This window comes from Apteryx mantelli, chromosome 1 (assembly GCF_036417845.1).
Source record: "Apteryx mantelli isolate bAptMan1 chromosome 1, bAptMan1.hap1, whole genome shotgun sequence".
Classification (NCBI taxonomy): Eukaryota; Metazoa; Chordata; class Aves; order Apterygiformes; family Apterygidae; genus Apteryx; species Apteryx mantelli.
In genome coordinates, this window is record NC_089978.1 from 106,040,427 (window position 1) to 106,061,341 (window position 20,915).

The window sequence follows — 20,915 nt, forward strand, 5'->3', positions numbered from 1 at the left end:
ATTTTTATCATATATGTCACTCATGTTGCTTACCTTTGAGTTATCTGTTCAGGATTAAATGTCTTTTAAGATATAACCACTGAATAGTATTCCACTCAGGAGTACGTGTTAAAATCTACAGCAAGGGCTGTACAAAAGTTCCTTCCCAGATAAAACTATTATTTAGTGCCTGATTATTTGCTACCAATTTGAATAGATGCTGCAGTTAAATATGGTCACACCCTATTCACAACATATGTGCCAGAACAAGAGAAAAACAATTAGTCTTTCTGTTCTATTCAAATCACATTTACTGCGGAGAAAAAAGTTTCTTTCTTTCTGCAGGAAGGTTTTTAAAAGGGATTCTTTTTCTGTCTAGCAATGCCAACATTCCTTTGACATTAGAAAACTTGAACAGATTTAAGCCCTCATTCAAAGCACTGTTTGTAGTACAAACATGCTACAGTTGTCAACACACAATGCACAAACACACAGGGGCAAAAATAGACAGAATGGAATGGACCTTAGCCCTTATTGCTAAACTGCTTGTGGGAGGGAGGATGAAACTATTTTTATAAACATCCAGCCAAGCTGTTTGAAGTCTCAAAAAGTCTATATTTGGACTAATTATATGACTATGTTACAGCTTGGCTAATTGCAGCAGTCATGTTAAATAATTAAATTATTCAGCCATTTCCCTTTGTGTGAGAAGTGGCCCCAGATTGTCATCCTCATCCGTTTCATGCCAGTGTAGTGCAGCAGCACTACTTATTAAGAGCATATGGGGAAATATTTTTAAGTGCAGTGTAGCTAGCTTTATTTAAAGAAATAAATAAACTGCAATAATTCCTCAAATTTTTTATTCCACAAATGTTCTATAAAATTCTTGTTATGTCCAGGCTCTTACAAAATAATTTTAAAAGTTGGCAAAGGAAATAAATGTTATTAAAACAAATCACTATTCTGTATGATTCACTATGTAAAGTGTGGTAAAACTAATGTTGTCTATAGGATTTAAGATATATACTCAATAAAAAACTTCAATAAAAAGCTCAATCTTTATAAAAGACAATTTACCTCAGCACACTTTTGCCTCATCTACTTGGATTCCACAGGTTAGATTTACAACACAACCCAGGAAACAAGAGTTATTATTGAAATTCCACCTGTCCCCAGTGGTATGTACCCGAAAATGATTCCAAGTCTAGCATGATGTCAGAATGAATTCACTCACACAAGGGTAGAATTAGCTTAACTGCAAACATTTGATATTATCCAGACGCTCTTAGAAAAGGTGGAAAAGCTAAACTGGGCTGAATTTTGATTAAGGAAAATATTAGGCAAAAACGAGATGCTAAGAGTTCCGCTGAATTTTCATCTCCACAAATTATTTTGTTAGTCTTCCCATTCAGTGCTTAGGTGCACCGGTGGGCCGTTGTGCAAAGGGATGACACTAATATGTCCACAAGGCCATATTATTGCATCCTAACTGAACAGCGCAACAAGCTCTAAAAGGTTATGTGCATGATTAGAGAGGATACGCATGGCACAGCTCCTGGAACCTTAACTCCAAAGATTTTAGTTAAACCAGAAACAGGCAGTCCTATTGCAGTGCTAATCCTAAACCGGTATTCTAAAAGAACGCAGATCTCTTAGTTTCTTCATCTGTTTGCAGGTGGCCATACACACTGAATGACAGTACTAGTTTTTAGGCCCTTTGATTTTTTGTGCAAGCTGTTTTTTGCATAGTGTGTCTGAAATAGGAAGCATCTGGAATGGGTTATAAAGGATTAGGTTTTTCAAGATTTCTTATATTTATCCTTAAAAAAACCCATCAGTTATCTACATATAAACTGACAGAGAGGAGAATCTGAAATTATGAGTGTTTTTTGAAGAAATATTTGGAATCCAGTGTCTTTAAAACTATTCCTTCCTATAACTGGAAGTTTAACTTCAGGATGGTCCATAAAGTCTCCTACTAACTCGGGAGGACAGGCCCCTTTTTAAAATATCTACACTCCCTTATTCTTTCTACAGTTCATGCTCAGTATTGAGTGCTGGGACTTCTCTCCAGACCTGCTCAGAAAGGAGCTCAGGCTGGGCAGATGGAGAAATCACCCCCTCAGGGACCCTGTAGTGAAACTAGCCTTCCCTGGGAAGATATGACACTGCATTACTTGGTAAAGGGACGCTGAAGGAGCAAGTGAACGTGGATAATGGGAGCATAACTGGGGAGATGCTTTGCGTGAGCATGTGTGAGGGCATGCTCTCGCGGTGGAAATGCTGAGAGCAGAGCAGGACACTCGTCAGGGTGAGACTGAGAGGTACAGTAGAAAGCTTAAATGGATTTTGAAGAGAATACAGCTTCTCTTTTCCCTAATGCCCTTCATTTGGTGATTGACAGAGTGGTGAGGGTGAGTTAAGCGTTTGCACAAGTGCTTACAGTACAGTGGGTTTTTTGGGACAATGATCCCTGATATTAGCAGAAACAGGTAACTAACTCATGGAGAGGCTGGAAATTGCATAGGGTACACAAGTCTTTTGCAGGCCACAAAAGTTCTCTCACCAGCAAACAGTTTAATGGATGATTTCTGTAGCCCTACTGTTTTGCCTCCAATTGCTGAGTCATCCCTTTTGGTGTCCCTGAGCTTTATTAGGGTCAGAATTTTCTTCTGGTGTCAGATTGCACTTGAATTGCATTTCAGTGTTAATGTACAGCTCATGAATGGATACTTTTCCCTCAAAAAGATAGGTAGGTGAGGATTCTCAGTATTAACTTGGGCAGGTTTAGCAAAAGGACAGGGCATTACCCCCTACTATGTTGTATTACTACTGCAATGGGAAATAAAAAAAACAGAAAAAAGCTTCAGTATTCCCTGGTAGATCAGTTTGTAACAGCAAAACGTGTCTTATAGTTGTAGTAGCATTCTGCTAAACAGTATATAGAGTTCCTTTAGTGCACAGATTTGCAGCACATAGTTATCCCTTGAGAACATAAAATTCATATGTGCAAATATTGGAAACATATTGTAATTAAAATTACTGCTTTATTAATAGGTGGTTTTGTGAGCTATGTGATTTTCCCCCTCAGCAAGGCTAGAAATAGCACAACAAGACCACCATACTTCATAAACTAAAACAGTACCAGGAAATTCAACATAAGAAGTAGACTCCATGAAACATTCTAATCCATATATACACTTTTCCCCACCTTGGGAGTGTAAGCATGGCGATATATGGCATTTTGAATTGAAGCTCCAAGAATCTTTATTTCTAAAAATGCAAGTTTCAGTCTGAAATCTACGTGTAATTTCCTTTGCCATATTATAAATGTGATCATTCTTTATAATTTCTTGGGAAGGCTCTGATAGGACTTACAGTTCTGAGGGACTTCGTTTTGTAACGTTTAGCACTCCTAACACAATGTCATCACCCAGGCAGTAGAAGGTGCTCTTGTACCAGCAAAAGACGTTCCTTCATTTGACCAGTTGGAACACAGAAAATCATACTGTCCCTCATCTAGCCCAACATCTTGTATTTCAAAATCAAAGGAGCCAAATGATTGCACAACCTTATTGCTGTTAATCAAGCAAGGCCAGTTTTAATTACATTCCAATTATATATATAGCTATATTTGTCAAACAGTTTCAGTTGATCTCTTGGGTGTCTTCAGTGGAACATTTCTAAATTGTATAAATATATTATATTGCTGTCAGGATTGCATGTGTTTTTATGTATAAGAAATGGTGTGAGGGGTTTGGCTGGGAACAAGGAAACAAATGTCAATATCATATACATAATTGCATGCAATACTAGTGCGTACGAGAGACAAGTTTTGTATGATTTCTTCAATATTGCTTGGGAGAACAAGTTACTGGATAATAGTTTTCCATAAGCTTATTCCTGGTCTTAACCTCACATAGGTATTTCCATAGGACTTAATCACTTGTTCAGCCCTTTTCCTTAAGCACTATCCAGTATCCTCGTAAGGTCTGGCTCTAGAACATAACCACTTCTGGCTTCTCCACCTTACCTTGACTGTCCTGCAAATTCAAGCTTCCAGTAAATTCTTCATCAGAAGAGCTTCATGACTGCTTTTGTTCACTTTCACAAGTCCAGTGTCTCCAGCAACTGGCTTGACCCACGTTCTGGAGAGAGTTCTGACAACTCTGATGGTGCAGAATATTTCTCTTTTAAATAGAGTGAAAAAGCTAATTTCTTCTATGCTTAGTTCTTCTATGAGATCAGAATAGATGAGTGTGAAATAATTTTTCACAATGTCAGCTATAACTGTTCTGAAATTTAAGTCTGCTGACTTCAGGAATAGGAGCTGTGCTTTTTATAGTTAACAGTGACGGAGGAAAACTCAGCCATTTTTCAGTTGTTTAACACCATATCTGATAGCTGTGAGCATATAAATATCAGAGCATTGCTTCAGTTATACAAAAAAACCCAGAGCTTTCCATCTCCTTTTATGTCTCAATGTAAAATGAAGTGCGCAATTGTGAAAAAGGCTTGTGACTGAGCAGTTGTTGAGACTTTCGGTTCCACTGGTTAGGACATGGTTCTTGGCCCTCAGAGAATGAGACTTATGGAAGAAAAAGAGATAAGTAATACATGATAAGTTAGCCAAAGCATTTAAAAAATGTTGACGTTTTCCTTAGACATTAATGGATGAATTTCAACTCATCCCTCCAAGATCTAAAACAAATTACAGCTGTTACTTTCCAGAGGAAGATTTTATTTATTTTAATTCTGAGAATGCCCTGGAAATGCTTTTATACTTTCAATCCCATCTTAGTATGAGTATACCAAAAATTATCATTAGTTTTTTTCTCTTATTCCACTGTAGTAAATAAGTCCCTTTTATGGATTTTTATAGTTCACGATGCTTCCCTGTGTGAAGAAAGTGCAGTGAAATTTTACGAAGCTTCAGTCTGCCAATAGGTATGTCAGTTTGATGCACATTAAATTCAAGATAAAATGAAAATTGATCCTTCTAATTATGTAACAAAAGTAAGAAAATACTGGAAAATGCGATTTATGGACTTTCTAAGTTGTGAAAGGACCCAGAGTATTCGGACTAAGGTGTACAGGTTTGGGTGCCTATATCTGAATTCAAGTACCTAAATAAAAGCAGCCTTATTTTCAGGGATGTTAAGCCCCCACAATGATGTGGAGCAGCAGGGGGTCAGTAAGCCTGAAAACCTGCCCATTTTATGGTGAGTGCAGATGCCTATGAAAACTTTGGCAGCTACATTTCATTTTTGGCTGGAGGTGACTTTTTGAGTGCAATTAATTAGAAACATAGCTTAGTTAGAAGATTATTTGCATGATGTTTTAATATCTACCTCCAGAATGGAGCTAGCCTTCCAAACAACTGTGGGATACTGGTCTATGATCATCTTTGATCATCCCTGCCAGGGGGTAAACAGCGGATGCAAAGGGTGATTTGTGGTCTAATACTCAAGTCAGTGAGGCAATGCCCAGGGTGAGGCGGAAGTCTCGCCACTCGACATTGCTCGACCCAAAACGACGCCTGGGGCAAGGTGGGAGTCTTGCAGCCTGGTGTTGTTACTAAGGGCAAAACAGGCCAGCAGCCATTGACACCCTCTGCTGAGCTCCACAAGGACCAGACATCCCACAGTGTTTGACTCAGCCCCACCTCGCCCAGAGTATAAATTCAGTGCATAAACGATCCTCCATTTCGAGGACGAGAACACCAACCTACGGACGGTCAACGGGACTGGACCTCTCTCCTCCCCAAAACAGGGACACCTTTTTGGTAAGGTTTGCGCCTCCGACAATGTCAGATGTTACCCCGGGAAAAATACCATTGGTGAAAGCACTTAATTATCAGTTTGAGCTCAGAAAAAGTAGAATTTGTTGCAGTAAGTGCATTTATCACTGGCAATCCTGAACCTGTTGATCTGTCGCTTTAATAAATTGTCTATTTTGATCAACTTTGTGAACCTGACTCAGTGAAAGTCCTTTTGAGGAGGGCTCTGGCAGGCAAAGTTGATTACCCCTTGTCCTCCCTTCACACAACAGTAACAACAACTTGTGACCCTTTCTGAGAAAATCCATTTTAGAAAGAAGATGATCTACCTATTATGTTTTAACACACTTGTATTGAAAAACTCTGCTGAATTTCTTGTAATATCAGTAAGTGAAAGTGAGATCATACTAACAACATGATCCTATATTGGCATGTTATCTTGTTTAGTTCTAAGCTAAGGCACTTGAATGCGGTAGACTTGAAAATGGGCCACCAAAGAGAATCACACAATTAGCGGCACAAATGAATCAAAGCAGTTTAGAAAAAACTTGAATGAGGAGATCAGCAATAGGTAAATTTTAGCTGGTGTATTGAAATCCCAGACTTTCTGTGAACTGGTGGCCACTGCCAGTTGGAATAGTATTGTACCAGGGACTTCCATCATGTAACTGCAGTGCTGAATCTGGCCCAGAAATCTATGGCAGACCTTTGGTCTCTTACCTAAGTTGCATATGACTGTTACTCTATGTATTTCACTTGCTTACCTTGCCTTCTTTCATTTTCATCTCTTAGTAAATATGAAGTGATAGAGCTTCATTTTCTTGTGTCTTCAAAGCAGTCTTACAAACTTTGCAAAAATGACAGAAGAATCATTGAAGGAGCAAATCCTGGGCTTTTTTTCCCAGAGTTTAAAAACTACATATTCTGAGCCATGTAAAATAATTTAATTTGCACTCAGTTACACTTTTAAAACTGAAAACTCTTTCCTGTTTGAGTGGCACCATCACAGAATCTACCTCAAGATCACTTACTTGGTCAGGAATAATCTTGCCCTTAGAGCTGTCCCTTACAGCTGAGATCAAAATACTTTGAATATCTTCTACAAATCCTGATCAATTACAGCACTAATTGTCAGCAAGAGAAATTGAAAGGATACATGCTCTAAAAAACCCTACGCCCCCCCCCCGCCCCAAACATTGTAAATATTAATTAATATATAAGGACTTGTTAATGATGTTTTAGAAACAGAAGACAAACATATATTTTAAAGTCAACGTTTCCAAAAATAATCAGTGGCTTTGGGGATGCAGTTTCTGCATATAATCAACTAGAGACAGTCTAAATGTACAGTATCTTCAGGGACTGTCTAATAAACACTCGTGAAAGTGTCACAGCTTGTGCACTCAAATGACATCTGTCATCTCTGGATATAATGAAAGAGCCTGAATACACTTCTCTAGCCTTTTTCTTTAGGATTTTTCTGAGGGATTTAAAATTAAATGATAAATGTAACGATGTACAATTAAATGGAAAACATTAACTTGGCTTTTTGTATTGTCACTGTTTTATTTAAAAATGGTGTCTTATAGAACACATTTTTATTGGAATCGAAAAAATATCCTGAGGGGTACTATCTATCTGCACTGAAGAGTAAAACATGCAAGGCATACTTGTCTTATTTTTGGGGAGAGTGGGGAGGGTAATTCTAAGCATACAAAGTACTTTCGTTTTCTTAAGTTCTTACTTAGTCTTCATTAACATGGTGCTTAACCTCTCCCAGTCTTTAGTGTACACGATTTCCCAATGTACTCATAAGGCAGGAAAGGACTATTACCCAATTATAATGGTCAGGAGATTCAGGCCCAAAGAGATGAATGGCCTTGGATTGCCTCGCTGAAGAAGTTTGTGACAAAGCAGGGAGGAAACTCACTTCAGATCGCAGATCAACACGTAGTCAGGGAAACATGCTTACTCTCTGAATTCACTGATTTCTCTCCTGTTTTAGGCTTCCTATACACTCCCACTATATATCTTTTGCACAGAGAAAACATGCATCAAAAAACAAACACAGAAATTATGCTAGCTTTTAATGAAGTTACTTTTATATGAAAGAACAGTTTAGCAAAGGGGAAAATTTTATCTACTTTCTTACAGTTGTATGACAATTGATTTTTATTCAAACTTAGGAATAAGGAAAAAATATCTGTGAATAGATATTAAAAACTTCAGTCAATAAAGTGAATACCTTGGAAGGTTCTGATGCAGAATGTACAGGTGATTGTCAATGACTAATGCAGCATCAATTATATTTAAAAAGTAATCTATACTGATTTTCCATTATGACTACAAGATGAAAGCAAGCATTTCCTAAGTAACTTTGTTCGAAACCAGTCATTTCCATGAAAGAGAAAGCAATCAGATTTTCTTCAATTATATATTTTTAGGAAACACTACCAGCTGTATTGTCAAAGCACTGAATAGTGGCATGCTAAAAGCCATGTAATTAAGCACAGAAACAGAGTGAAACCATTATTCCTTCTAGGGAGAAAAATGGGATCCCAATAGCCACACCTAAGACTATTCCTCTTTGAATTAACAGAGAAGAATATTAGAAGAGCCAGATCTCAGGCAGTGCTCTAAGTCCTTTGTTTGCAACAGTACTTTATTTTAAGCATAAAGTTCACCTCATCTATGTTAAACAGGATTCTACATTTGAAAGCTCAGAACAATCTGTAAAAACAGCATTCAACATTTTAGCTCATCTGTGCCGATCCACCTAATTTTCTAGCCAAGAATCTTCAATCTAAGGTCTGTTCTCTATCCTTTTATTTGTTACTTTGTCTCCTATAGCCAGTTTATACAAGGATCCATGAGATTTATTCCCTTTGTTGATAGTGGTGTATTACAATATCAATACTCTATTTTTTTCACTTTGAATACTGCCTGCAAGCTGTAACAAGCAAACATGCTCATAACATCACTGTGGAAATCCTTTTGCTGTAACTCAGTTTTGTGTGCCATAAGCTGCAAGAAAGGTAAGCAAAACACCAGCCTCTTTGCCAATTTGGCCTAGCAAGAAAAATGTCTGTTTGGGATCAGAAAAGTACTCTGCAACATCAAAAAAGACACAGCTAAGGGGAAGGTGAGCTACGTGGCAGTTAAATATGGGGAAAAGACTTTCAAAAAACCTGAGAGTTTAACATGCCTTGGGAGAAGAATTGCCAGAGCCAAACAGCGTGCCTACTCTCCTGTTTGTGAGGAGTTGAGAGCAGCTGTTTCTTTTAATACGCATGCTTTTTTCCCCATCCAATGCTGCCATATTTATTGGCATCCCCTCAAAGGCACTTACAGATGAATCAATGGAAGCAACAGCGTTTTCGGGATCTAGTCCTACTTTGTGGTTTTGATGGAGGAAGGAAGAGCAAGTCTGTTTGCACTGATGTTCTAAATGTGATCTTTGGTGGTGATATGTATTACAGACTGAAAAGATGTGCCATCAAGCTTCCATAGAAGAGTTTTTTTTTAAAAAAAGGAAATTTAAAGTAAGATGATCACATATCTAGTCAGTTGTTTCTTAACTGAAGCAAAGGTTGCTAGATTGCAAAGCACAGAATTCCAAATTTAATGGATATTTTCCTAAATGAACTCCCATATACTGCTGGATAAACATAGGGACATTATCCCTTTAATAGCTTTGGCTTTAAGATGGCATAGTAGCCCACACAGTGTAGCATCAGACATCCTCAAATTCTTTGCTTGGCAGAACATTTGAACAGAGGAAATATGACAGGTAAAATGATAAATTCACCGGAAAAATCATTCCTGTCTCTTAACAGGCAAACCAAATCATTACAAGTGTAGTCATTGCATTAACATCTTACAGTGGTTGAAACTATGATCATGCCTAAATTAACTTGTGTTTATGCAAATGATACACATCAATATGAACAGTGCATTGGCCTCTCCTGCTTTTGACACAGGACTGGTAGGGACCAGGGCATCCCCAAGCTCACAGCAGTTTCCATTTGTTCTTTGCCATGCATATTCTTCACACAATTTGCTCCTTAAATGGATCTCACATTCCATGAGCCATTTAATTTCCCACAAGAGATATCCGTCAGATGACAGATCATCATGAACAGAAAATAGCCAGTGTGGTCTTTGTTCTTAGATGGATTTTTGGCAAATGAGCAGACAGTTTAGAACATAAATGTTATGGAGTGCAATAGCCAAGTCACAAGGCATTTCCTTTTTCCTGGTCATCTTGCTCCTTTCAAACCCATCTGATACAGGGGTTTTTGTGCAGTTATCTCATGATCTCTGTCCTCAAGAGCCATGTCACTCACACTGTCATCTTTGCCATATTGTAGCTTTTGTAGGTTTTGCCTGTGTTTCCAGTTTCCTTCTCCTAGTTTGGAAAATGATTTTTCATCATCCTGGTATCTGGGCAACCAGTGTAGTTTTGGTGCTTTGAGTCTACAGTCTGTTCTAGCACCAGCAACAGAGAGGGGAGGGAGCACCAGACAGAGAATTTTAAGGAAGATTCATTAGACTTTGTAAACTAAGCACAATGTTTTGTACAAACAGACATAAGTAATAGCACTGGTCCGAGGCAGACAAGAGCCAGGAGTAATGCAGGCATTGTGTAAGCTCCACACACGTTTATGTCACAGTCGGATCCTGATTTCCAACACCCCTTAGACCTCATATTCAACTTTCATTTGAATATAAGCTGCCAGTCATGTTTCATTGGATAGTGCTTTTGCAATGTGCAGTATGACCTCTGAGGACATGGATGACATCATTAAACTTACTTTATCTCAAAAACTGGGCAAGCTTTAAACTTTCACATCTGGAAGTGCTAGATGTGTGCATGAAAGTCCTCTGATGTGTTGCAGAAATCCAGTTTCACTGTACCCCAGCTCTCCTTTCCAAACTTCACTTTAAAGTGAATGGAACAGGAGGAAGTTTATTTTATGCTGAACATGGGTATGAATCTAGTTCAGGACTTTGTAATTAGTTAGCTTACTTCACAGAACACTGCATACAGCATGCGGCAAGTGATTGCAAAAAGGATAATAAATTAACCTGTAAAAAATGTGAAACCTCAGCTCATGGCAGATTTCCAAACAAAAGTATTGGAAGCCGGACATTAGTTTGATTTTGAACACCTGCAAGCACAGGGAGATTTATTTCTCCACCATGCTCCTAGCGTGAAGCCGCAGATATATTCTGCTCATATTGTAAACATGCTTATCTGGAGTTTGGGGTTTATCTTCAGATTAGGCTTTCAGGTGCTAATGTACCAACAACAATTATTATAAGCTGAGTGGTTGTACCTACTCCTGTTATGTTGTGCTGCTTCAGCAGATTTTTAGTTTTAATGTATGCATTTATGTTTCAATTTATCTTGGCAGTACAAGAAACATTCTTCATGACCCTCTTGGAGTCCCAGAAGTTTTCTGTATACCTCTTTGACATACATTTTTCTCCCACTGCTATAGGAAAGTGTCTGACAGTCTCTAAGAAGACCAGTAATTTTATTTCTAACCTGGGCATTAAAAGTTGTTCAAGTGTTTTGTGAGATGCTCTTCCTCATTTCCCAATCCCTTTTCACCCAAACAGTCAGCTCAATAAGCTTGCAGAAACCATCACGTATCATCTACCACATTTAATGCCTGAATTTAGGATTTCCGTGATGTTGGATAGACAATGAATTAGTGAATTGGCTTCACTACAATAATACAGTATTTTTTTTAATTTATTAAAATATGATTTTATTTTAATATATTTTTCTTTTTCCTCTTGCATTCAAACTATTCCCAGAAATTAAGGAAGAACACTAAATTCTCTTCTGATTTATGGAACCTTAAATAATTTTCTTCAGTGAAACTAATCCTGCTGGTTTTATGGTCAAAACATGTTAAAAACTTGCTCTGTAAAAGCACTGTTAAGCTCAATAAACTGAGAAGAAAACCCAAGAATTTATAAAGAAGCTAAAGTAATCATCTACATTTGAAACAAATTGATTCCTTTTCTTAGTCTTAAAAATGTACTGTTAAAACAGAATGAATAACTTAAAAATTTGCACTTTTTTAGTAAATTGTTTTAATTTTTTGAAACCGGAATTGCAGTTATCATAAATTAAAATCTATAATGCACTCATACATTTAACAAAATATGAAAAAGCCTTCAAAATCATTCTGTGATTAATATATGTAGACCAGGACAGTCAGAAAAGAATTAATGTGTCACCAAAAACCTTTCCAACTCTTTGTTACAAGCCAACTCTTCATGCTATAAAGGGGAGATAGGCTAGATCTATCTTATGGAGACTGCTTCCCTGTTAAAGTCTCCACATGAAAATGCAGACCTGACTGAGGAAGATTTCCTTCTTCCTTTACTAGTGACTGTCTTAAGGGGATTTCTGTGTCACTGCGAACTCCAGCTAGCTTTAAAAGAGTCTAGCTGCGGCTCTGTAAGACTCAGTGCTGGCTGCAGACTCCTGTCTGGAGGTTGTCCTATGTCTTGTGCTACAGCCAGACCACTCTCAGGACCTCCTCCTTACAGGAGGAAGCTAATGGGGAGTGTCGCCACAGGCTCCTGTCATACTTTTGATTTTAAGTATGAAGTACAGGCTTGCCCTTGGACCTGTCTGAGCTGCAGTGGGGTGGAAGCAGTCCCTGGTTCACTGCAAAGGTGGGGGTCCTGGTAGAGCTTGAGCCCAGGAGTGGCAAGGTTAATATGGACTTTGACTGTTCTCTGACAAAAATGGAGGGTAAAACACCTCATCCTAGCAGAGGCTGTGCTATAGTCTGTCGCATCCTGGCAGCAGCACAGGAGCACTGAGAGAGCGAAGCTGCTACCTGCTGGTCCTGCTATAAGCTTCCTCCTTGGAAGAGCCAGTCATAGCTAAGAGCTCTTTGGCTTAAACTAGTGCGCTGCCATTGTGTCTCAGTGTCCTGCAGAGCACCATGAATGTAAGCCTCACTGGCTCCTACTTTCAGTGCAATGAATCCCTGTAGCTATACCTATGAGACCGTGAAGTGAAACTGGAACTAACACTTTTTTTGGCTTTTTTCTGGACAGCATGTTTGCGATACTAGTACCCACCCAAAGAAGGACTCAAGCAGCTAAGACCTTGAGCATTTTTCCCTTTGTTGACTTTGGGGTCTCCTGCATCCTCCTACCGCTGCAAAAAACAACCATTTGTGAAGTCTACCTGACTACCTTCCTGCTTGAATTGTTTTATTATTTTTCTGACATTTTGACATCTGTGCATGCTATGTGTTTTAGACATCTCGTTTAGATACAGTTCAGAAGACCAAAGTAAAAGATTAAGGATAAACATACACATCTGCCAGGAGCTTTCTAAGGGTACCTACATTACAAGGACAGGTTATCCAGAGGGCATTAAGATTTGAGTTCTTCCATAAGCTGCTGTTTCCCACTACATTGCAGATATCAGCACCATTTGTATTTTTAGAACCTCTCTCCATTTTTTTCCTTGAATTCCAAGTCTCACAGGAGATTTAAAGAGGTGGGAAGAATGGCAGTGCTGCACTAGGGATTAGAGCATGGTAATGAATGGAAGCAAGAAGAGAGAGGGAGACATGCCCAGAGCTGTTCTTCTGTCTTATGATCTGTCACAGGGGTTGCACCTACCTCTGTTAGGTGCCTCAAGTACATCATATGAACATCATATTTGACTTACGTTTTTCATTTATGTCAATTTTCCTAGCTCAGTTGAAGCATATGCTATAAGATTACACAGGCTGAAGGAGAGACTGGACAAGTTCTTGGATGAGAACACCATTGGGAGGCTTCATAAGAATAAATACAGTGTCTGTCTCAGGACATTTGTGAGATACAAATTGCAGCAGATTGGGAGAATCTATGGCAGAAGAATAGCTCTGTGGTTCCTGTATTCTAGTGCTCTTTGCTAAACATTTGTTTTGGCCATGGTGGTAGACAGGATATGGAGCAGATGAACCCAGCACTGCTGCTGTATGTCCTTATGTATGCAGGCTCTCAAAAGTGTACCTGCTTTTTAGGAACTGTTTTGGAAATACATTTTGCAGGTGTCCACTACATGGCCACAGGGCCAATAATTAGAAGGTATTTTGGTCTTTCTTTGAAACAAAGTCAGCACAAATACTGGCACTGCTACCCAATAAACACCAGCATGTAATCTGTTATAAACTAGCAGTAACTTTTGTGGGAGAGACAGAAATGTCTTGAAATCACATGAAGCACATTGTTGATGTATAGATGTTAGCTTTGATACTTAGGAGAACTTATTTCTAGGTCCCAAATTAGTGCAGATTTAATAGCAGTTATTACTGCTATCCGTTAGTTGTTTATGGGGAAGAATTTGACAGTGTTACTCTAATTCTTAGAAGACGCATTTACATCAGCAACTTTCCTTCATGCTTATGATGCCATGTGGTGGTTTTGGAAGATGCTGTACTGGCTAAATACACAGTGAGTGCTGTGCCAGCATGTGCTCAGGAATGGGCTGCTGGTGGGCAGCGGTGCAGTTACTAATGCTCTACCTGTAGCTGCAGTGAGATCCTCTTTCCCCAAGGATCTCTCTCAGTATCATGAATCTTAAAGTCAAGCAAGCTCAGCCTGAGATGAAGAGGGAGGCAACTCTGCATGTTCACCTTGGCTCTGACGGCTCCATGTGGATTTTGGAAAGGCACAGAGCTGCCTTGTGCGTTACAGTCCTCATCTGCAAAACAGAAGCAGCACTTCTTTACCCTGCCTGCTCCAAAGGGTACGGTGAAATAATGCTTTTCCTCTTCTTTTTCTAAATGCTCTGTAGTCAGGATTTATGCTAGTTATTGTAATTACTGTATTTACTTAAAGTAGGGACTTTGCTTTCTATGTTCAGGCCCTCTATTATTTTGTAAAAATCAGTTTATTTTGTATTTTAAATTCTGTTTAAACATGTAGTTCAGATTTATTAACAGTTGATGGCTTATCTTGGAAAGCAAGAATCAGAAAGATATCCAAAGCAAATGCTTTTGTATAGCTCTTTAGACTGTGGTTACAAAGTGAGTGACCTGTAGCCTTTAATTAATAGACACAATTCGCTATTTATTGAATTGCGGACTTAACTGGCAGAACTGTAAGAATTCCTGAAATAACTAGAGATTTAAATTCCTGCCAAAATATGTCACTGAGTTGTCCTGCCTCAGATCAGCAGGAAGAATGTTTTTGTTTATACAGCCCTTAGAGTGATTAATCCCACACATTTCTAAATACAGCTGATTTGTGTTTCTGCTAAAAGAAAAGGTTCACGTCAGACACTGATAAAGGCTAACCCACATCCATCTTAGGGCAGATGCACAGAGAAGACAGAAGGCAAAGTTATAGTCTCCTGAACCAAGCAGTGAAGAAGAGCTGGTGCTTTTACATTTCCGCAGGAGTGTGAACTCACCTCCATGGATGGGTACTGTGGTACCCATTCAACAAAGAGTACTAGCCTTGTTCTAAGAGTATTTCTTACCATATTAAAGGGATTATACCTTAGTGTACAGTTTGACCATCCAAATGGAAAAGTCAGAAACAGGGTTGCACTGAATATTTAGTTCTTTCATTTATTTTCCATACTGTTAAACCCCTGAAAGAGTGTTGTGGAAAAATCAGCTGAATAGGGGCAAAATATTCTCATCTGGATAATTTCTAACAGGAACTAAGGAAACAAAAGAGGAGGCTTGCAGTCATGGGGATGGAGTTAATGACTGTGGTAGTAGCATCTCTGATGTATCCAGTCTAGAAAACTAGGGCACATGAAGGTTTGACCTCCCCCTCTGCCTCACAGGATTTGAACCCACTTCCTCCACAAAAATTCCCTGACAGGAATCATGGACAGACTCTACTCTAGACCATGCTGCTTAGGAAATGAGTTCCCTGTTTAACAAAACTCAGCCCTCTCACAGTCCTTTTAAATCACGGTAGTCCATCTAATTTGCTACACGTAATAGGCCAAATTAAGTTCTGAAGTCTTGAAAGTCTCCTTTTAAAGACTGATGACACTTTACATTAGGAAAATGACAATAGAGGAAGCTCAAAACCTGTAAATTACCTTGGCCTTAGAGACTCTATGGTCATTCATCTTTATAAGTGTTCCTCCAGATTGTCTTTGTGGGGTTTCTCTCTTCAAGGTAGTGAAGTCAAAGGTCTGAGGCTGTTGCTTGCCCCAAAGTCTTGTTCTTTTTCCCAGTGAGTGCTTGTTATGCTTGCTTCCCACTGTATCTTTCTCTTGGCTCTAGAAATAGTTCATTCTTTTAGCTACTTAAAAAAAAAAAAAAAAAGAACAGGGATGCATTTGCGGTGTCTGCACTTCCTCTCTTTTTCCTCTTTCAGTGTGCTACTTTTCAACATAACCCTTCCTAATAGGGATAGATGCAGCCCGGATCTAACCATGGGGAGAATGAGGAGGGAAATGCAGCTACATGACTGTGACTGCTGGGCTGGGCAGAGCTGGTGGTGTGGAGGTTGGAGGGAGGCATGATGGACACCTAGCTTCCCACCTCTCCCCAGTAAAAAGACTGCTAGGCTGCATCCACATAAGCAGTTTTGTTTGAAAAGCAATACAGTTTTGAAGTGAATGGTTCCAGTCATGCCTACATACCTGGCATTGGTTTGGTTTGCAGAGCAGTTTTGTTGTGCACAGACTATATATACTTTTGGACAAAATGAAAACAGAAGCCTGCTCTAAGTTTGCACGCATATGTTTCAACACCTCCTGTGGACATATGGCTCTGAACCAGAGATTTGTCCTTTGGATAGCTTCAAAGTACATGGAAAATAGGGGGTGTGGTCCATGGCAAGAACAGGGTAAGGAGGGCCTAAGTATCAAATGCTTTCATCTGCCAGTCTGTTCCTCCTGTGCTACTTCACTTGGTAATGTAGACATAGTCTTACATACCCTGTTCTTTGGACTGGCCTATCCTTTATTCTGATTTTTTCCTTAAGTATTTCTAATCCCCTTCTACTTCTTGGGTTAATCCCTGTCATCCTCCACCAAAACAAGTGAATGACAAATAACCTGTGAATGGCAGATCATCTAGTCAGAACAGAAATTACTCAGACTGTGATTTTCCAAGTTGCAAAATTAAGCACCTGATTTAGGAAGTGCCAGTAGTAAGATTTTCTGGCCAACCTCAATGCCTCTGAGTTATGATTCAGTTCTGCAAGTATATGGCCACATGTTGCTTTTTTTCCAAAGGCTCCTGTCTCATTTAGAGTGCATGAAAGACTGCAAAGCAATTCTGTGTTTGACTTAGTTGTACAAAAGAAGAGGATTTGTTTTTGCAAATTAAATGTTCATCTGACATAGATTTAAAAAAAGCAGTAACAATATCCTACAAATGTAATAGTATTCTACAGAGAGATTTTTGCCTGCAGTTTCTCACCATGTCTCCCATTGAAGAGATGGTTTATTGGTTGTCCCAGCCTAGTAGCTTTCCCTTGTGTTACACAAGGGATCCAGTTCAGCAAACACATGCTAAGCACATGCCTAAACCTTTTTGCTAAATTGAGGCGCCAGCAAATGATGTCTGCCTCAGTATCTTTTCTTTTCAAAATAACTTCTGCTGATAATTTTGAGGTGGAGAGGTTTCCTTTTCACATTAAATAAAAGATATCCATAAATTTTGATTAATCTCTTTCCATAGGTCATTGCAAATGTTCATTTTCAACATCTTTTCACAGCCCTCTTTTTTTTTGCGTTTAAATTTGTATCTTTGTTACACATAAAACTTCCCAAAATTTGTTTCTGGTTTGACTTTTACTGCAGTGTCATGGAGGTATTAGAATAAATCAAACCAAAAATTTCTTACATGTCTAATCAAGGGTTTGATATACCTAGAGCATCTATAGCAAGATTTACTAGCTCAAACTCTCTTCAGAGCATGTGTGCCTTTTAGTTTCCTAATGCCATTAAATAACATATTCTTCATTAATATCTCCTTAAAATCATACCATTATCAAAAAAAAAGAAATCCCACAGTTTGCTCAAGGCTTCTATAATAAGATGTGTCTTACAGACAAGAGTGTGTTAGCTTCTCTAGCTAAAGAGGTAGGTGCCTCCTTCTCTAAGTAGGTGCCTGTCTGGTTTGTCCTAGCTGTGATCCTGCAGCAGTTTGCGCAGCAGTTTGCGCAGCAGTTCGCGCAGAAGGGCGCGCGAAGGGACGTGCGAAGGGACCTTCATTTCTGTTCCCTGTGGTGTACACTTCCTCAAGTATGGTCGTGACACGCCGCACAGCGCGTTCCCCAGCGGCTGTTGGAGTTGCTGTGTCAGAGGCTTGGACCCAGACCGACCCTCTGACAGTAGATGCGGCTCTACAGGTCTCAGGCTGCAGGGAGTGCTTGGGGCCTTTCCGGGAGGCCTGGGCTGGCAGCCAGCTCTCCTGCAGGAGCTGTGCTGCTGTTGATGAGTTGTGTCATCAGGTAAGGGAGTTACGGGAGGAGGTCAGTAGGCTGCGCAGCATCCGAGAAGCAGAGCAAGAGATAGGGTATTCTCGGAGACTGTGCAGCTTCGGGAGTCCCAACCCCCTGCAGCAGTGGAGTTGCCAGAGGGCTCTGTGCCGTGTGAAACGGTACATCATAACACCGTAGAAGAAGGCTGGAAACTGGTCACTGCTCGTGGGAGGAGAAAGGCTCCTAGTCCTCCTGAAGACCTGAAGCTGAAGAACAGGTTTAGTGCCCTCCAGGATGAGGAGGAGATGGGCATGGCTGCCAGGGAAGTAACCGGGACAACAGACCCTGTGCCCTACCGGAACGCCCGGAAAAAGCGGCGGGTGATTGTTGTGGGGGACTCCCTGCTGCAGGGGACGGAGGCATCTATCTGCCGACCTGACCTCTTGTCTAGAGAGGTTTGTGGCCTGCCGGGGGCTCGTGTGAGAGACGTCATGGAAAGACTGCCAAGGCTCGTCCACGCTTCGGACTATTACCCACTGCTGCTCTTCCATGTGGGCGCCAATGACACCAAGGGCAAACTGCAGACCATCAAGCAGGATTTCAGAGCTCTGGGGATGGTGGTCAAGGGTCTGGGAGCCCAGGTCATCTTCTCCTCAATCCTGCCAGGGAGGGGGATGGATGAGAGGAGGAGGAGACGGACTTTCCAGGTTAACGACTGGCTGCGCCGCTGGTGTTGGCAACAGGGTTTTGGTTTCTACGACCATGGGACCCTGTTTGAAGATCGACAACTGATGGCGAGAGATGGGATCCACCTCACGAGGCGGGGCACGCGGGTCTTTGCCAACAGGTTGGCCAACCTGGTAAGGAGGGCTTTAAACTAGGAAAGATGGGGGAAGGGGAGAGTTATAGTGCCAGGGTAGTTGGCAAAAGACTGCTCAAGTCAGGATGCCTCCAACAGGTGAATGCAGCCAGGGAAGTGCGCATGGGATGTGGCTATGGAGGACCCTCTTTTACCCCTCCTGGGAAACCTGCATGCTCGATCACCTCCCTGAAATGCCTGTACACCAATGCGCGCAGCTTGGGGAACAAACAGGAAGAACTAGAGATGTGTGTGCGGTCGCAGGGCCATGATCTCATTGCCATTACAGAGACATGGTGGGATAGCTCGCATGACTGGAGTGCTGTCATGGATGGCTACGTGCTTTTTGGGAAAGACAGGCCAGGAAAGCGAGATGGTGGAGTTGCTCTTTATGTGAGAGAGCAACTGGAATGTATTGAGCTGTGCCTAGGGGTGGATGAAGAGCGAGTCGAGAGCTTGTGGGTAAGGATCAAAGGGCAGGCTAGCATGGGTGACACTGTTGTGGGTGTTTACTACAGGCCACCTGATCAGGATGAGGAAGTCGATGAGGCCTTCTACAGACAGCTGGAAGTAGCCTCACGATCCCAGGCCCTGGTTCTCATGGGGGACTTCAACCACCCCGATATCTGCTGGAAAGACAACACAGCTAGGCACAAACAGTCCTGGAGGTTCCTGCAGAGCACTGGTGACAACTTCTTGACCCAGGTGGTGGAGGAGCCAACAAGGAGAGGTGTGCTGCTGGACCTCGTACTAACAAACAAAGAAGGACTGGTGGAAGATGTGAAGGTCGGGGGCAGCCTTGGCTGCAGTGACCATGAGATGGTGGAGTTCAGGATCCTGCGAGGAGGCAGCAGGGCACCAAGTAGGATTGCAACCCTGGACTTCAGGAGAGCAAACTTTGTCCTCTTCAGGGACCTACTTGGAGGAATCCCATGGGTGAGGGCCCTGGAAGGAAGGAGTGTTCAAGAGAGTTGGTTAATATTCAAACATCACTTCCTCCAGGCTCAAGAGCGGTGCATCCCTATGAGTAGGAAGTCAAGCAAAGGAGGTAGGAGACCTGCATGGATGAGCAAGGAGCTCCTGGCAAAACTCAACCAGAAGAAGGAAGTCTACAGAAAGTGGAAAGGGGGACAGGCCACTTGGGAGGAATATAGGAATGTTGTCAGAGTATGCAGGGATGCGACGAGGAAGGCTAAGGCCCGTTTGGAACTAAATCTGGCTAGAGATGTCAAGGACAACAAGAAGGGCTTCTTCAAATACATCAGCAGCAAGAGGAAGACTAGGGAAAATGTGGGCCCTTTGCTGAATGGGGTGGGTGCCCTGGTGACGAAGGATGCAGAGAAGGCAGAGTTACTGAATGCCTTCTTTGCTTCAGTCTTTACTGCTCAGGCCAGCCCTCAGGAACCCCAGACCCTGGAGGCAAGAGAGAAAGTCTGGAGAGAGGAAGACTTTCCCTTGGTGGAGGAGGAGTGGGTTAGAGATCATTTAAGCAAACTTGACACCCACAAATCCATGGGCCCTGATGGGATGCACCCACGAGTGCTGAGGGAGCTGGCGGACATTATTGCTAAGCCACTCTCCATCATCTTTGAAAGGTCATGGAGAACAGGAGAGGTGCCCGAGGACTGGAAGAAAGCCAATGTCACCCCAGTCTTCAAAAAGGGCAAGAAGGAGGACCCAGGGAACTACAGGCCAGTCAGCCTCACCTCCATCCCTGGAAAGGTGATGGAGCAGCTCATCCTGGAAGCCATCTCCACGCATGTGGAGGAAAAGAAGGTGATCAGGAGTAGTCAGCATGGCTTCACCAAGGGGAAACCATGCCTAACCAATCTGATAGCCTTCTATGATGGAATGACTGGCTGGGTA